Source organism: Rhodnius prolixus, unplaced genomic scaffold (genome assembly GCF_049639745.1).
Source record: "Rhodnius prolixus isolate KJV_2025 unplaced genomic scaffold, Rpr scaffold_13, whole genome shotgun sequence".
NCBI lineage: Eukaryota > Metazoa > Arthropoda > Insecta > Hemiptera > Reduviidae > Rhodnius > Rhodnius prolixus.
The window spans coordinates 232,581-251,265 of NW_027411583.1; the positions used below are offsets into that span (position 1 = coordinate 232,581).

The 18,685-nt window shown below is 34.5% G+C and overlaps 1 protein-coding gene across 5 annotated transcripts in view; it reads right to left on the minus strand.

Moving 5' to 3' along the window:
* The window catches only part of LOC141447817 (probable multidrug resistance-associated protein lethal(2)03659), a 75,951-nt gene that overhangs the window by 38,183 nt on the left and 19,083 nt on the right, over positions 1 to 18,685 (minus strand). The window contains exon 2 of one of the 5 annotated variants that reach the window (XM_074115677.1): positions 16,188 to 16,247. The exons of 2 other annotated variants lie outside the window; for them this stretch is intronic. The gene's annotated coding sequence lies outside the window, so the exon portion shown is untranslated. Of the gene's footprint in view, positions 1 to 7,812; positions 7,833 to 11,495; positions 11,580 to 16,187; positions 16,248 to 18,685 lie in introns of those variants that run through there. 2 more of the 5 variants (XM_074115680.1, XM_074115682.1) reach the window with 2 other exon arrangements.

The window sequence follows — 18,685 nt, forward strand, 5'->3', positions numbered from 1 at the left end:
CGCAGGTCTCGCCTCTAACCGCTCGGCTACCGTGGCGCCTGCAAGCCTCTTGTATATTACTCGCAATAAGCATGAAACATAAATTTCGTATCACTTCTCGGTTAAGGTTAGCGCTATCGTCAGCCTGGACGCCCTTTACGTAATATTTTATAATATTTTTCAATTCCCTCTATTGTCTCGAAGAAGGTTCATTTTGCAAATTAGTGTCTGTTTGTGTTTGTGGGTCATTATCAGTGTTCTGTACTATTTCTGTTACCTTCATCGACTTGATCTCTCTCCCACACGGATGCAGGTGTCTTGAATGATGGCAAAAGAGAAAGCTATCAATAAATCAATCAAGCCTAGTATTTGACGAAAAAAACAAAAACTATTTTGACTAAACCGATTGGCGGAAGTAAGACTACTGATTTCTTTCAGATTTCTAAGCATACATTTTCTTTCAGCACAAATTGTTATAAGCAGTACGAATTTCCTTAATGCGAATTAGTTTTTCGAGAACATGTTCATTTATTCTCATTCCGTGGTCTACCCACGTGAAGTACTTAGGGCTAACTTTAGGCAACAAACTGACTTTCACTATGCACGTTCAGGACAAAGTAAACGCAGGCAAACTGGACTACACGACTATTATTTCCTCTTCTCTCAGGAGCCTCCCAAATGACTGTGACTAACATACTCCTCCTCTACAAAGCGGTCATTAGGCCGATGTTGCTCTACGCCTGCTCCGCCTGGAGCCTGGACTTATAGTAGCAACATCAAGAAACTTTAGATAACCCAAAACAAATTTCCCAGACTCGCAACAGACTCTCCACAACGCACTGGAATTGACTCACTCCACGAGACTGCGTCCATTATCCCCCGGTACACTCCTATATCTAAAATCGTCTGCTTAAACTCCGTTTGACTGCCATCCCAATCCTCTATGCCGCGACATAGCCTTCTACAGATCCTTCTACAACATATAGGCACAGAAGACTAAAACTGCAGGTTTTTCCTCTCCTTTTTCCCTGCATTCCAATCCTCCTCACCTAACTTTTCTCTTAATTAACTTTGTTAAGAAGGTTGAAATGTATCATACATTTATACTTCTATATTTATTTTATGTATATATTTATTATAATAAATATTTATTCTATTCTGTACATTTACGTTATTTTTCAAAAGATGAATTATTATTTTTTTTAAGGAAGATTTACTGATAAAAAATCATTTTTAGCAGGTGTTACTGTTTGTCTATTTAACAGACGACTATGTAGCACACCTGAATCGAATGTAAACAACAATGCTAAACACTGGAAGCAATAAAAATGAAATATTAACCTATATATATGATAATAATAAAAAAGAGAATAAAATTACATCATTCAACGGCCTTGAAAATCTCTCGTACAAGGTTAATATTGACAAAACTATGGCTTTTTACATGCATACATCATTCATGAATCTTCCGACAATCGATTATATTTTTATTCTAAATATTAGCGTTGGGTCTCTGTTATAAGGGCAATGTCTATCCGTCTGTCTATTTACACCTTCGCTGACGGTCACTGCCATTCTCTCCACACACTCTGACCCTATCCTCGCAGTACGCTCACTACAGTCCCATCTTCACTCAATAGAACCTTGGTTAGAAAACTGGCTTATAAAAATTAACCCAACTAAGTCTAAATACATAGTCTTCACACTCAAACGACAAACTCCACCAACTGTCTTCTTACATTATATACCTATCCAACCAGCCGACCATGTGCGCTACCTTGGAATGTACCTAGACAAGAGACTTACCTGGAACCCTCATACGAGATTTAAACGCACCGAACTACGAGGGTCGTTTGAAAAGTCCGTGCAAAGTCAGAGAGATAGCACCACTGGCGCGTATTGAGGTTATGTTTAGTTAGTAGCATCTCTTGGAAGAACACACACCAAGTTTCAGCCAGATCGGTCTATTTCTTTATGTTTGGCATTCGTTTGAATCGAGGAAGTCGAGTGATTTTCAAAAAATGGACGAAAAAGAATTTCGTGTGTTGATTAAACACTACTTTATGAAAAGCAAAACGCCTCAGGAGACTAAAGAGAAGCTTGATAAACATTATGGTGACTCTGCACCTTCGATTAGAACAGTTTATAAGTGGTTTCAAAATTTTCGGAGTGGCCATATGGGCACAAGTGACGCTGAACGTTCTGGACGCCCTGTTGAGGTTACTACTCCAGAAATCATTGATAAAATCCATGATATGGTGATGGATGACAGAAAAGTGAAGGTGCGTGAGATTGCTAGTGCTGTGGGCATCTCGAATGAACGGGTACATAATATTTTGCATCAACATTTGGACATGACAAAGCTATCCGCAAGATGGGTGCCGCGATTGCTCACGCTTGACCAAAAACGAAATCGTGTGAAGTGTTGCAAGGACGGTTTGCAGCTGTTCCAGAAGAATCCGCAGGACTTTAAGCGTCGTTTCGTCACTGTGCATGAAACATGGATACATCACTACACTCCTGAGACCAAAGAACAATCTAAACAATGGGTTACCAAGGGGGAATCTGCGCCAAAAAAGGCGAAGACCGTTCCTTCGGCCGGAAAGATTATGGCGACTGTCTTTTGGGATCCGCAAGGAATAATCCTCATCGACTATCTGGAAAAGGGTAAAACTATTAAAGGTGCATATTATTCATCGTTATTGGACCGTTTGAAAACCGAGCTGCAAGAAAAACGCCCACGATTGGCCCACAAAAAAGTCCTTTTCCATCACGACAACGCACCAGCTCACACCTCAGCAGTTGTGGTCGCAAAATTAATGGAAATAGGGTTCCAACTCGTTTCACATCCCCCCTATTCTCCAGACTTGGCTCCCTCGGACTACTATTTGTTCCCCAATATGAAGGAATGGCTGGCGGGAAAAAGATTTTATTCAAACGAGGAGGTGATTGCAGAAACGAATGGCTATTTTTCACACTTGGACAAATCCTATAATTCGGAAGGGATCAACAAACTAGAGCAGCGTTGGACGAAGTGTATAAGCCTAAAAGGAGACTATGTTGAAAAATAAAAAAGGTTTACCCCAAAAAATTAAGTAGTTTTTATTTTTGCACGGACTTTTCAAACGACCCTCGTAAACAAACGATACAAACTTCTAGCCAGGCTACTTGACAAACGCTCAAAACTCTCACTACAGAACAAACGACGACTCTATACAGCTCTTCTCACCACCAATATGGACTCGAACTTTACGGAACAGCTAAGAAATCCAACATCAATAGGCTGCAAACACTCCAAAATACTCCGCCGCATAGTAGACGCTTCATTCTATGTTAGCCAACCACACAATACATAAAGATCTCCAAATTCCACTCAGCTCCGAACTTGCCAAAATCCGATATAACAATTTTTAATCCAAAACTCTCATTTCATTCCAACCCTTTAGCTGCAAACTTGTCTTCAACTACAGCTACCCTCCAATGCTCGAAGACGGCTGAGGCGCCGTTGGCCAACTGGGTGGACTAATGGCGGCCATCACTGGATGACCGTCATTCACGTCTACCCACGCTATTTATATACATTTATCTCATTTACTTACACCTGTAGGTACAGGTGTAAATTTCAATAAAAGGAGAAATAAAAAATAAAATAAAATGTTAGCGTTGAAACTTCATTTCCAAAATAAAACCATAAGCGTTTATAATTTTTCCTCTTAACTAATAAAGGTCTAACTATTCAAAATTACCGAAGAAAACTTATTGCACGAATAGTACTTAGCTGAATGATTGGAGTAAAGTAATAACTCATTAAACTGTTAATTTTAAACAAATTGCAAAAGAGAAAGTGTTCATTTTATAATTTTTTTTTTTTAAATATTAAAAAATAAACAATGACGTTGTACCTGTTATTATAAAAAATTACATAAGCTGATTTACTATTATTATGATATAATATATGTAAGTATAGATAGGCTAATTTAGTGTAAATATGTACTGGACAATGCTGCAATATCGATCTATTACACCACCTGATTGGTTGAAATAATTGAAATTGTGCAAGACTGAAGTTTTTTGAGTGGAATTATCCAAGAATTCTAACAAATCATTTTAGGCGACTATTTTAACCAAACAATATTGAGAAATTATTGTCAATTTCAGCCTAATTTTTTGTATTTTTATTTATTGCCTTTGCTTTCAACAATCTCACATTGGTTCTGATTACATAATTTAAAACTTTAATATTATTTTATGACATCTAATAAATTCTAAAAAATATTAATGAAAAGTTAATACAGTAAAATTACTTAAATAATATCAATTGTTATAATTAAGGAACGGATTTTTATGTATTTAAAAATGCCAAATATTTAATTAAAATATGCATTTATTTTCGTCAATTATGTGGAAAATATGTGATTTTCTTAAATTATTTTCTGGAATATTTAAGTAAAATGGACATTTTTTTTTATGAAAATGGAATTTTTTTGGGGGGGGGCAAGTTATAATTATTTATACAAGAAAAGAACATTTTTACAATTTATAATAATTTATTAGGAACAAAATAATTTGTTTTTACAAGTTATAATGATTTATACAACAAAGAACATTTTTACAATTTATAAAAAGATGTGTTAAATTTTCAATTTTGAAAACTTCACTCTTCGAAATTGTTTGCAACCACATGAAATTTCAAATTTTGGAACGTAAAGTGACGACGAGCTGGGCGTAAGATGGACTTGTAACGACTAAAATCCTTTGAAATGAGGATTTTTAAGTTTGTGGAAAGGGATATCTGCTCTAACCAAAGCCTGACACAGATCTGTACTCAGAGTGGACTTACTTGATGGTGGAGATGTAAGGAAGGCTTGATAGGACGTCCTCTCTTTCTTTCTGTTTTTATTCTCTATGTGCGATCCGGTGGCAATATGTTGGGTGACTTGGGAACGTTGAGAGCACAAGAAACGCGCTTGTCACAAGCTGTGCAGTACAAAATGTCTCCATCACTTCGAAAAAGTTCTGCTGGAAATTCGCGAAGATATTTAGCAACCAGTTGTTTGTTTGAGGCCAATGTTCGTGGCATTTCACCCAAAAAAGAATACACTAAGTGACCGAACGAAATGAATTGGACACTTCAACGAACGAGCTGAAAGAACAGACAACTTCAAAGAACTAACAAGTGCCCGTCACTGTTTAGCAGCATTCTGTGTAAATTACAATAACCATTGTACCCACTGTGATTCACAGCCCTACAGTATGTGGTTCACAGTTCCTGTCAACCACCTCCCAATTATGAAAATATGCCCAAAATGAAAAATATGTACATATTTTGATTAAATATGTAGAAATATTTATTTATTTTAATCAAATATGTATAAATATGCGATAACATCCAAATATGTGGAAATATGTGAAATAAAAGTAGACTCAAACGGCTTAAAAAGTGTCTTTATGAATACTTCTAGTTGAAAAACGTCTGTAAATTGCCTAGAAAGTATTATGTAAATACATACGAATCCGTTCCCTAGTTTTAATAATTCCATTAAACACATGCTTTTTCGTGTTTCTAAATGGCTGAAATTAGGAGCGGAACTATAAATGAAATGTTGGGTACTGATTTGTGTACCTTTTGGCCTTTCATCAACCCTTATACTTAACTTTTTAAACTGTAAGTTTTTGTTAAGGAGTTTATTTTAAATGGTTTACATGATATTGCATGGTAACTTTGGGCAACCATATTGATTGCAATCTTAAATTAATTCAATACAATTCCTGACAATGAACTATTCCCTAGGTCATAAGGTTGGCAGAAATAATTGAAAAATAAGGCTGACATTGGCAAGAATATATTTCTCTGCCGTTTAAAATTGTGTATTAAGCGTTAATTGAAATTATAGAAAAACACCAGTATTGAGTTTAATATATTCGAAGAGAATATTCCGTTTCAAATGCAGTTAAGAAGTAACTAATAATTTATTTACTCTAAAATATTTTATTAAAAATAAATAAAAATTTATAATAAGTCTGACAAAAGAAACGTTTCAATGTCGATTCATTTATACGACTAAAAATAGATCCGAGTTAGCATGCCAACATTCACACCGGCAAACGATTCACATACACAGATATTGCGGCAATGAATATTGTCGACACATACTGCCAACTAATCCTCCTATAATCATATTCAAATCAATTGATATCATGAAAATATGGTTACTAGCTTTTTCTAAAAATAGGTCATGCCAAACGAACTAGTGCCTGCAAAACAAGAGCAAGAACAGCGTATCTTGTTCGTTTGGGCTAAATAGTATTTCTTTAGCTGTACATGCTAAGTTCTGGCAATGAAAAATCTAGCGAACGAATCTTGTTTACACTAAAAAGAACCTTATTTTTGCGGCCTAATTCCATTCTTGCTAACAAAAATTCCTTAAAATACGAACTTTTCGCTGCCAAAGTTTGTAAAACAATAGCTATAGATTTTTATGTAAGTTACAAATAATTAAGTAAGTGAGAAGAATAACTGTCATTTTTTTAAAATTCGCAAATCAATGATTAATGGTGTATGAGATAATGGATACTATAGGCGTAATGAGATAATTGTACATTTTACTTCAAATTTTTCGTAAATCATGGATTAATTAAGAAAAGACTTTGAAAAGATAAAATGGGTGCCGTTAAAAATTGGTGAAATCCACAGACAAAAATGTAGCACAACACAAACAGAATTTCAACAATAAGAGCTTTTAGTTCGGTTTCAAAAGAATCTTAGTTTATACGCCAACGGTGACTGAATCGTGGGTTCACAACTGCAAAACAAAAACGAAACTTCAATCAAAGGAATTGAAATGTATTTCACCATTTATAAACCAGTGAACGGCGAAGGCTTCTGAGTTCCATTTGCTCGACTGCTCTTTAAATTTTTCTGGCTGGATAGATTTCGATAGTGACTTTGGAAAATCTACAACTATCGAACACTTTGACAACGATTCGTGGGATTCGCCGTTAAGAAAGCCCAGTGATATAACAGGCACTGGGACTCACAATTTAACATTGGTTTCAAATCCAGTCTTCACCTCAGATGTGCGATACAATCTTCAAACAACAAAGCCAGCGATAACCTCATTATAACAAAAATGTTAATGCACCAGCACTAAAATTAATTAAAACGCATTTGAAGATTAAAATATGTAAAAAAAAAATAAGAACAAATTAATTACAAGTAGACTTTAATAAAGGCACTAAAAGATAAGAGGCAATTAGTTGAAATGGTGGAAGCGGATGATTGATTTTTTAACACAAATATAGGGTGGGGGTCGTGTAAACACAAGAGGATCTTTGCACTTAACCGCCTCGGTTACTTTTCAATAATTACTCACCAGCTAGAAATTAAAAAACCAGCAAAAAGTAACCCTAATTTTAATGCATGCATTTAGAAAAAAAAAAATGATAACGGATAAAAATATAACAGTAACACATACCAAATATAATAATATAAACAGTCTAAATCCCGCTATCAGCAAGATAATCCAACGATATGCATTTAAACTGCATAAATAATCCTAGGGGCATTGTTATCAGAATTAAAATGTAAATAAAGTTCTACTTGAAGGTCTAATCAAAATAAACATCTGTAAAACGGAGTTTACAAAGAATTTAAAATAAATCCAACATCTTTCCTGAATAGATAATCTAATTTGATGATTAAAAATATTATTTATTTCTAATAATAGAAACAACACGTTTTCAGTTATTCAAATACTGATGTCCGCTTAATGACAAATTAATCTTTAAATATAAATACCAATTAAGAAGTAATTTGAAATTGATGGTACTGACCTGAAACTAAACGCATTCTCGATAATCTATACATGGATATCGGTAACACATTTATCCAACAACTAATCATTCTTTTAGTAACTATAAATCGAGTGAGTATACGGCTTATTTCCATGCGAATAGATACTCTTTGGCACAATTTAAAGAACAACAGTTAACCTCTCCTCTTTAATGTGCACTTCATTTAGGAGGTTGCAAACTTGTAGGTTAGGTTTCACTCAAATGTGCCATCTTGTATTTAAGAAAGTTTTGTATTGTACTTACTATTCATTAGGCATGAATCTTAGCTTTTATTTTAAATATTTTGCAAAAAAAATTGGTTTTTAAGATTTTATGTATGTACGCTGACAAGAACGTTCTAAGAACAATTAAATACCGTTTAAGAGTAGAACCAAAGGAATACGAATTGCTCTTGTTCTAGGTTTTAATAGTTCGTTGGAGTAAAGGAGCCTTACAAACAGCTAGTAACCAACCATTACTTTTTTGAGTATGTAAAATCATTACTGATATTTAGTACAATTTATATAGTTTCATTGTGTGTTAATTTAAAACAATTGAATTGAACATTAATAGCAAATGAGTTTGTATAGCGATATGTATCATCCAAATTCATTGTCGCAATTTAAGGATATGTATTGTGAGAGTTGACATGCTATCTATAACTATTTTTAGTGATATAAATTAATTGACATTGAAATGCTTGTTTGTCAGACTTAACAATAAATATTTATTTATTTTTAATGCATTAATGATGAGTACATTTTCCTCATTCGGTGGAAACTTGAAAAACTTTTTTACACGTGGATGTTGTCATTATTAAATTCAATTATTATTAATCACTAAGACCACTTTACTGAATGGTTGTTTTCTAAAGATTATCTCTTAACTTGCTACCCATATTGCACCAATAATAATAATGAATTAATTCTATTTGTATTTTTTTTTATTTTTAAGAAAATTCGATGAAGGTTACTTTTTGTGCGTGCGTATGAGGATGTAGGCTTTTCTCTAAGTGACATTATGGTGTCTAAGAATGAAATTGGCTTTTCTTAATGGTTGTATTGTATTTTACGTTGTTCTATGGTTCATATTTTTATTAATATTTTAGGAAAAATTGGTATTAAGGAGGTTCTTTTGGTGTAAGCGGAGTGTCGCGAGCGCACCAAGAATGTTCTCAACAACTACGTAAATGAATCTAAGTTTTCATCACTTCTTGTAGTCATTCTAGGCTCCAGTTCGTTTAATTGTTAATGTAGCTTTAGTGAAATGTTCTAAACGCAAAATGTTTTTAAGAATTAAATGAGTTCCTTCAATTCCTGTGTTATATAACAAGAGAAAAGTATAAGTTGAATTTTTGGAAATTTGTAAGAATTTGTAATATGCTCACCCGAATTTTTTCTTTTCACTTAAGGGAGACTGTGGAATGGTAGAAGTAGCAAGAGTAGTTTGACAATTTGGAGGGCAGAGGTACCAAAAAACCGACTAGTGGACATTGTTAAAAATGGAGAAGGTTCTCCCCCTGGACCTAGAAGCTGTTGCCCTGGAAATCCATCTAATCTATTCTTCTCCGGCAATTAGTTGTTGCCAAGGCGAGAAATTTTTCTTGTCCCCAAGAAGACATGGATGATACAAAGGGTGTACACCACTTAGCTTATCTCTCAATTTCTAATATAGAATTGGATTTCATTAAATTGTACAAAAAACACTATCTGTTTATCAAATGTGACAATAAACCTTATTCATTCTTTAGAATCTTTAAAGCAAATTAACAATATAATAGGAAAAATTAAATGGTAACCAAACCTTCTAGATTCAAAATAGTTATTGCATAGAATTATAGAAAAAAACTATCTAAAGTATAATGATCTCAAGACATTTATAGACACTGTTTAAATAAAAGATTATGTTAGAATGTAACGAACTATGGATAAAGCAGACTTTTAGATATCTTAAATTTTTTATTTAAGAAAAAAGAAAAATAACTATGCATATCATTGTTTAAGGTAGGGATGTCTGGATATGATCGATTACTTTGTCTACTCACTGATCAATGCCGTAACATTTTAGAGCAATCGATCCCCTCGAATTCAATAGATTCTTGAAAATATTATTTTTTTTCAGGAAAAATTATTATAAATTAGAAAAAATTGGTATTAGTAACTTCTTATTTACAATTTATGAATGCTTAACAGAGGAAACTGGAAGTTAGTTTAGATAAGGTTCTAATGAATCAGCTAATACTGAAGGAGAATGGCTGCCAAGTGTGGACGACGCAATACCATGTTACAGACATCATGAAGTCCTATCGATTGTTCAATTCAATTAAAAAAAAATCTTTAAATAGAATGAAATATCTTGCTACTTAGGCGCCATTGTAGCCGAATGGTTAAAAAAGCGGTTCGTAATGGTTCTTGGCCTAGGATTTTATTTGTCATAATGATAGTAAAAGCAATTTACGTATGGAATAGCCAAAAACCTAGTAACGAAGTCGACAGCATATCGAAAATGGAATACGTTAAGAGCTGTCCATATCTTTCGTTTTTGAGATATTCTGTTATCAGTTATACTGCTCTAAAAATATAGCAAAAGATACAGAAGCTATTTAATTTTAATACATTGTCGGGATTGCAGTACTACTCTTTTTCAGGAGCATAAGAGGATCTTAGTCTGCTTCAAATGAAATTGCTAGACTTTAGATATGGGGAATGGTGTAGACTTGATAGACAACGTCTTAAGACTAATTCCACGAATTATCTTCTGCGACAAGATTAAAAGGAATAGACTAGATTCGGCTAGCAACAACAGATATGAGTATATCTAAATATTATTATACAGAAATTATAAATCTGATTATACAGGGTGATCCATTTAAAACGCACCAATCGCTAATAACTTTTTAGAAAAGCGAAATTTCGAAATGTTTTTCTGGTCTAGTTTTCAAATTTTTCACCCCCCGATGCTGTATCATCATTTTTGGCAGAGTTACGGCCAAAAACCCGATTAGGGTTTTATAAGGACCACTGGTTTTGGCAATGATTATGAAAACTACATAAAAAAAAAAAACTGTGAAAAATGACGTTAACCCCGTTTCCGATATCCCTAATATTAGTCGAGATATTTAGGATCAAATTTACAATTTTATCAACTCGTGATCGGTTTTCAATATTGATTTTCCACCAGAAATACACGTTTTGGGAGGTCCTCTGACTGCAAAAAAATGTAATTTTTGAAGCAAAGAACGAAAATATTAATAATAATTGAAGATTTAAAACTTGTAGTGTAATGTAATGGTTGTGGGAGAATCTCAATTTTTTTTTTTTTTTCATTTTTTGTCCACTAGCTTAAATTCATTTTTAATTTTCCGAATGACGCATATTGGAGGGCAAACTATTCAGTAAGAATTCACCTTGGAAAGAGAAGATACAATAAAATAGCGAAACAAAGTGTCAAATACGCAGATATTGCTAATGCTGACCACAGCAAAGTGGCTATTCAATGAAATTGTCGCGAATCTGAAGTCAATTTCTTATAAAACTTATTTTCTACATTTTATTACATAATTTTCTCCCAATTAAACTTGTTTTACCACAAAAAAAACTATTAAATTTATAATTAGAATACAAGTTATTAAATGTACCGGCAAATGAATGTTTTTAATTATAAGTAATAAATGAATTACTTACGTTTATTTGAATCGAAAAATAGCAGCGAAAAAACAACGTTGATAACCGTCTTAACTGAATTTCACAATTGAACGACTGAGAAGTATTTGGATAATTTTTATCTTAAAATGTCTAAAAATGACACTTAACCACATTATTATCTAAATGAGAAATCTGAATCTGAATAAATATTGTGCAATTATCTTTTTTCTCTTTCTCTTTTTATTAAATTTTCTTTTCAAATAATTATAATAACCATTGTATCATTTGTTTGTTTGTTTGTTTAAATCAAAAAGCGGCTTATCAATCTACGTCTTTTAATTATATTATACCCAATTATATTATAATCACCTTCTGTTCTAAAACAAGAAGTCTGCAACTGTTAGTTTTCTAAAAAGCAAATTTTCAACAAATAATTTCAGCCATTTAAATGTACGAATTCAAAGCACGCTACAAGAGAAATCGATGCAATCGTTAACAAGAAAATTTCTAAAAGCACTTTCTGCAAAAAAAACGCCTTGTCATAATGAAGTATTCAAGAAATAGTAAAGTCTCCTTGTACGAGGGTCGTTTGAAAAGTCCGTGCAAAGTCAGAGAGATAGCACTACTGGCGCTTATCGAGATTATGTTTAGTTAGTAGCATCTCTTGGAAGAACACACACCAAGTTTCAGCCAGATCGGTCTATTTCCTTGTGTTTGGCATTCGTTTGAATCGAGGAAGTCGAGTGATTTTCAAAAAATGGACGAAAAAGAATTTCGTGTGTTGATTAAACACTACTTTATGAAAGGCAAAACGCCTCAGGAGACTAAAGAGAAGCTTGATAAACATTATGGTGACACTGCACCTTCGATTAGAACAGTTTATAAGTGGTTTCAAAATTTTCGGAGTGGCCATATGGGCACAAGTGACGCTGAACGTTCTGGACGCCCTGTTGAGGTTACTACTCCAGAAATCATTGATAAAATCCATGATATGGTGATGGATGACAGAAGAGTGAAGGTGCGTGAGATTGCTAGTGCTGTGGGCATCTCGAATGAACGGGTACATAATATTTTGCATCAACATTTGGACATGACAAAGCTATCCGTAAGATGGGTGCCGCGATTGCTCACGCTTGACCAAAAACGAAATCGTGTGAAGTGTTGCAAGGACGGTTTGCAGCTGTTCCAGAAGAATCCGCAGGACTTTAAGCGTCGTTTCGTCACTGTGCATGAAACATGGATACATCACTACACTCCTGAGACCAAAGAACAATCTAAACAATGGGTTACCAAGGGGGAATCTGCGCCAAAAAAGGCGAAGACTAATCCTCATCGACTATCTGGAAAAGGGTAAAACTATTACAGGTGCATATTATTCATCGTTATTGGACCGTTTGAAAACCGAGCTGCAAGAAAAACGCCCACGATTGGCCCACAAAAAAGTCCTTTTCCATCACGACAACGCACCAGCTCATACCTCAGCAGTTGTGGTCGCAAAATTAATGGAAATAGGGTTCCAACTCGTTTCACATCCCCCATATTCTCCAGACTTGGCTCCCTCGGACTACTATTTGTTCCCCAATATGAAGAAATGGCTGGCGGGAAAAAGATTTTATTCAAACGAGGAGGTGATTGCAGAAACGAATGGCTATTTTTCAGACTTGGACAAATCCTATTATTCGAAAGGGATCAACAAACTAGAGCAGCGTTGGACGAAGTGTATAAGCCTAAAAGGAGACTATGTTGCAAAATAAAAAAGGTTTACCCCAAAAAATTAAGTAGTTTTTATTTTTGCATGGACTTTTCAAACGACCCTCGTACAAGGAGGCTCAATTTAAGGCTCAATTCCTAGTATTTCAAAATGTATTCTTCATTTATTTATTTATTTATTTTTGTATTAATACGTATCAATTTCTTTCTTGACCGTTTTTTTTCAGTGCTCTGCCAGTTTCTGAAAACGTTTTCCTTTATGTTTTGAGTGGCAACAGTGTACAGAGAAGTGCAAGAGGTTTATTAATCTGGTACCCAGTGCAGAAAAGTGCAATATAATATGAGCTAAAACTCCTCCTGATATTATGACGAAAAGAAAGAATTTTTTTGAAATAAAATAAGTCAGCTTACAGTTGGTACTTCTTGTAGGAAAGCGATTGGAACTTCTCTTAATACAGCATTTTTGCAAGCCTTTTGATCTTTATTGGTTAATAAGCCCTAGGTCAGGGGTCGGCAACCTATTTCAAGTAGAGAGCCATTTCTCCTTAAATAATTTTAATAAATCTTACCAAGAGCCACAAGGATGTTAGTGTAAACAGACTCTGTAGATCATTTGTAATCACAATTTATTATTTTATGATATTCAATAACATTTAAATGTTTTAAAACTGTTTCCGGTAGGACAGCTGTATAAGGGTTCTTCTTCTTCTATGGGCACTACAGACCGAGACGGTCCATGGCCTGCTCTATGCGGGTAGACCACTCAACCCTATCATTCACCAGGTGGGCCCTCAAACCTATCTTTCTCATATCCGCTCTCACATTGTCCACCCACCTGGTCTTCGGACGTCCCCGGGGGCGAGAGCCGTGCCACTTTCCTTTTAGCACCTTTGATGCTATCCTTTCCTCGGACATCCGGCATACATGCCCATACCATTTCAGCCGCTGGGCCTTCACAAACGCGGTGATGCTTGGCTCCCCATATAGGGCGTACACCTCTTGATTTGGCCTTCTTTTCCAGCTCTGGTTTTTCCTTTTCGGCCCAAAGATCCGTCTTAGGACTCGCCTCTCGAACCTGTCAATCCTCTCACAAGCTGCCTTATTCAGTGTCCATGTTTCGCTTGCGTAGGTCACGACAGGCCTTATCAAGGTCTTATACATCTGGATCTTTGTTCCTCGGTTGACCAGGCTGCTCCTCATTATTTTATATAGACCGTAGTACGCTCTGTTTCCCGCTGCTATCCTTCTTCTGACTTCTTCTTTTTCGTCGGCTATGTCCGAAATGATAGAGCCCAGGTAGGGGAAGTTGGAGACAACCTCGAACTCGTAATCCCCAAAGACGTAAAACGTCGCGGGATGCACCTGAGGCTTCCTCCTAGCCACCAGCACTTTCGTCTTTCCCTCATTTACGCGGAGCCCGACGCGCTTGGCTTCTCGCTATAAGGGTTGATCGTCCAAAAATTGCACGAAAAAGCGTAACGTTGAAAAACACCCAACTTTGACAATTTTATATATCTATTTTCACATATTACAAAGTAAATAAACGAATAAATAATAACTAAACCTGTATTTGAATGAAAATGGCGGCAGTCTTTTATAATAACGTACTGTATTTTATTATAATTCTATTCAATTTCAAACCTATCGCATTTAAAATTCTTTTTGGAAAAATATCTCTACTTTAATAAATGAAATTTTCATTTGTTTCAATAAAATTGAAATATACAATATATTTTGGGCAGGCTGAAGAGCCACAAAATTTGGATAAAAGAGCCGCGGGTTGCCGACCCCTGCCCTAGGTCAAGGGTTGGCAACCCGCGGATCGCGAGTCGCATGCGGCTCTTTTATCCAAATAGTATGGCTCTTCAGCCTGCCCAAAATATATTGTATAGTTTAATTTTATTGAAACGAATGAAAATTCCATTTATTAAAGGTATTTTTTCAAAAATAATTTTACATGTGATAGGTTCGAAATTGAACAGAATTATACAATACCAAAATAAAGTACTTGATTTATATGGTAAGACTGCCGCCTTTTCATTCCTTAAGTTATTATTTATTTGTTTATTTACTTTGCAATATGTGAAAATAAATATATAAAACCATTAAATGTTATTGAATATCATAAAATAATAATTTGCGAATACAAACGATCTACAGAGTTTGTTTACACTATCATCCTTGCGGCTCTTGGTAAAATTTATTAAAATTATTTAAGGAAAAATGGATCTCTACTTAAAATAGGTTGCCGACCCCTGCCCTAGGTTAAAGGCTGAAGTCTCCCAATTAGGAACTACTTTTCTTCAGATCGGGTTTTTAACCAAAAATTCAAGAATCAGTTCGTTTAGTAGCAAAATTTAAAAGCTAATAGTTCAAATATTTGATAAATAGTTCAAAATTATTTGCCAGAGAAGAAGTTTTATTGAAAATTTACCGAAGAACTGACAGTATACAACTGCCAGTCCCGCACAGCATCACATTATCTCCTTGGTTTGGCTTAGAAGGTGTAATGACCCAATCGGTGTCCTTCATACAGCATTGCAACACATTTCTATAGTGATCTACAGATAACTTAACATCCAGAATCTAGTAAGTTCTTTATTTCTTATATTATCTCATCTAATTCCTCCTTCTCCATTTGTTTTATCCCATTAAATATGGGATATTTTCTAAAATTTTGTTTTATTTAGTTATTGTTTTAAGGTGCATCAACATCTGGGTCTATGCGTAGCTGTCAACTGATAGTATTCACTCGTTCGTTACTGGCAACAATTACAACGATTTCCCATTATATAATTATTTTAAATCAGAGGGCCAAATTCTAAATTAAATAGCATTTATCCTAAAAGTTTTTGAAAGATCCAAAATTTTATGTTTACAGATTTAAATGTCCTTTCAGTTGTTAAGCTCAGCGGGAGAAATTGGTAGAGAACTATACAGGAAACGGAAGTTATGCGGAGACATGTTATGAAGGATTTATCGCTAAGGATTGTTTAGTTACGGATGTAATGGAACACTTACGTGAATTTTACTTATAGCGGTTCACATTCAGTCATTTGAGCGAAAAATATCAGAGGATACCTAAAAAGAAAAAATTATCTTAGTATCACAGACTATTTAAGTTTGCCTGAATCAGTAAAGAGTTCGAATAATTCATAGTAAGTATGGTTTATCAATAAGAGAAAATACTAGCAGGTTTTTGCCAGGTTTTACTTAAATATAAATAAGAAAAGCCTATCCAACTTTTCGACACAATTAGGAAAATTATATTTGCTCATAATAAATAGAAGTGTTAGCTTTCTCAGACCTACTGGCGATGAAATCGCAACCACTTGCTGAAAGAGATTCTTTCACTCGTTACCCCAACCACGAGGATTGTAAAGATACGGCTCCTTATTCATGCAGTTGTAACGTTTGCATCTTATTCAACCATTCAACCATAAAGCTGTACCTTCCCTGGCCTTCAGTTTTGTTATTACCTTCTATGAAAGAAATCATCCTTTACAAAGACTCTCATAACAGAAATGTATTTAAGGCTTATTTCCAATCTTACTCCTAGGCACCTTCTAAAAGGGAACCATCCTTTACAAAGACTCTCATAACAGAAATATATTTAAGGCTTATTTCCAATCTTACTCCTAGGCCCTTAATCTGGGGATTCAGCCCTCTTACTTTGGACGATTAGCGGCCAAATTCGCTCTTCGCCTTTAACGCTTACTAAGTATTTGTAATAGTAGCCACTGAAGAGTTCATTTTATTCTGCCAAATACACAACTATAAATCAGCCAAAACGTAACTTTGTTTGGTTAAATATAGGGGAAAAAAGAGCCGATAACTGACAATGACCAATTATGACGTGCAAATATGAGTTCCGCAGAGTCATGTCCTGCACTTGTAGATGGAATTCTTTGGAAATATAGATAAAAAGTGGACAGTTTTCATTTTGAGGTCATCCTCACATTCAACTTGCTCGTTTTTTTAATGCATGAATCCTCTTCAACATTCAATGCTTGATGGTAAGAAATCATAGTTTTTTTTTAGGAGAGTTCATAATAAAAAGTAAATAAATATTTATACTGATCTTTTATGGATTTAATTAAATATAGTTTCAAAATTAATTTTTTTTTTTTATGATTTAAGGCGCGTCAACAACTAAGGTTATTGGCGCCCGGAACTTTTTTCAGTGCACTGCCGGCCTCCGGACAGTTTTCACTCGTTACAGACAACACTGTCCATCACCGGACAGTGAGCTGTAAGAAGCTCCTAGGAAGAGAAAATCTAAGGGTCAGCAGCTGGATTCGAACCAGGGACCTCCGCGAGGGAGTCCAGTATGCTAACCTCATAGCTAATCCCTTCCCTTAGTTTCAAAATTACTTTTTTTATTACTGTAGCACGACAAGGTAGCACGACTGTGGAAAAGATTTAGTGGCAAAGAGACAAAAACGTTTAATTTAGTTTTATTGTTTCCGTAAATAATCACATTTGATTAGATTTTTAGCTAGAACTATTTTATTAAGGTAATGTTAGATAAAACTATTTATTTAGTAAAGAACTAAAATTAAAGTTAAAATACAAGAGAGTATAAATATAATTACAGCAAATAATACCTTTTAATAAATTTAACAGACGTTTATTTCCATATTTACATACAGATAACAAACGGACATAAATACAGAAATGTACATAAACAGAAAAATAATGTTATTTTCATTATTGTTGTAAACATTGTTAACCAAATTATATACGTTATCTAGAAAGTAAATAAATATCAATTATATATAAAAAACAATTAGTTTAACAGTTAATTACCACTTGGTATCATAGATAGACCAACTGCGTTTAATGTTTATATGTAGGCTCTAATATTTTTTGGTTTATTGTTCCCCAAAAGGCGGCCTAATTTTGTTTGTATTCTTCCTTTGGCCCAGCAAGATAAAAAGATTAACTATTTTGGAATAATGGCGAGTTAAGATCATAGAGATGCAAAGCGCTTTAAGATATTGATTATACTACATATTATCAACAATAAATAAAGGAAGGTTACTTACTAGTTATAAGTGGTGAAAAACAATCTCAGAGATATTAAAAACGTGGAACATTTAAGTTTCTCCCTCCCCTAGCCAACCATTGAACTTTGTTTCGTAGCAACGGCCAAACATACGAGGGTCGTTTGAAAAGTCCGTGCAAAAATAAAAACTACTTAATTTTTTGGGGTAAACCTTTTTTATTTTTCAACATAGTCTCCTTTTAGGCTTATACACTTCGTCCAACGCTGCTCTAGTTTGTTGATCCCTTCCGAATAATAGGATTTGTCCAAGTCTGAAAAATAGCCATTCGTTTCTGCAATCACCTCCTCGTTTGAATAAAATCTTTTTCCCGACCGCCATTTCTTCATATTGGGGAACAAATAGTAGTCCGAGGGAGCCAAGTCTGGAGAATAGAGGGGATGTGAAACGAGTTGGAACCCTATTTCCATTAATTTTGCGACCACAACTGCTGAGGTGTGAGCTGGTGCGTTG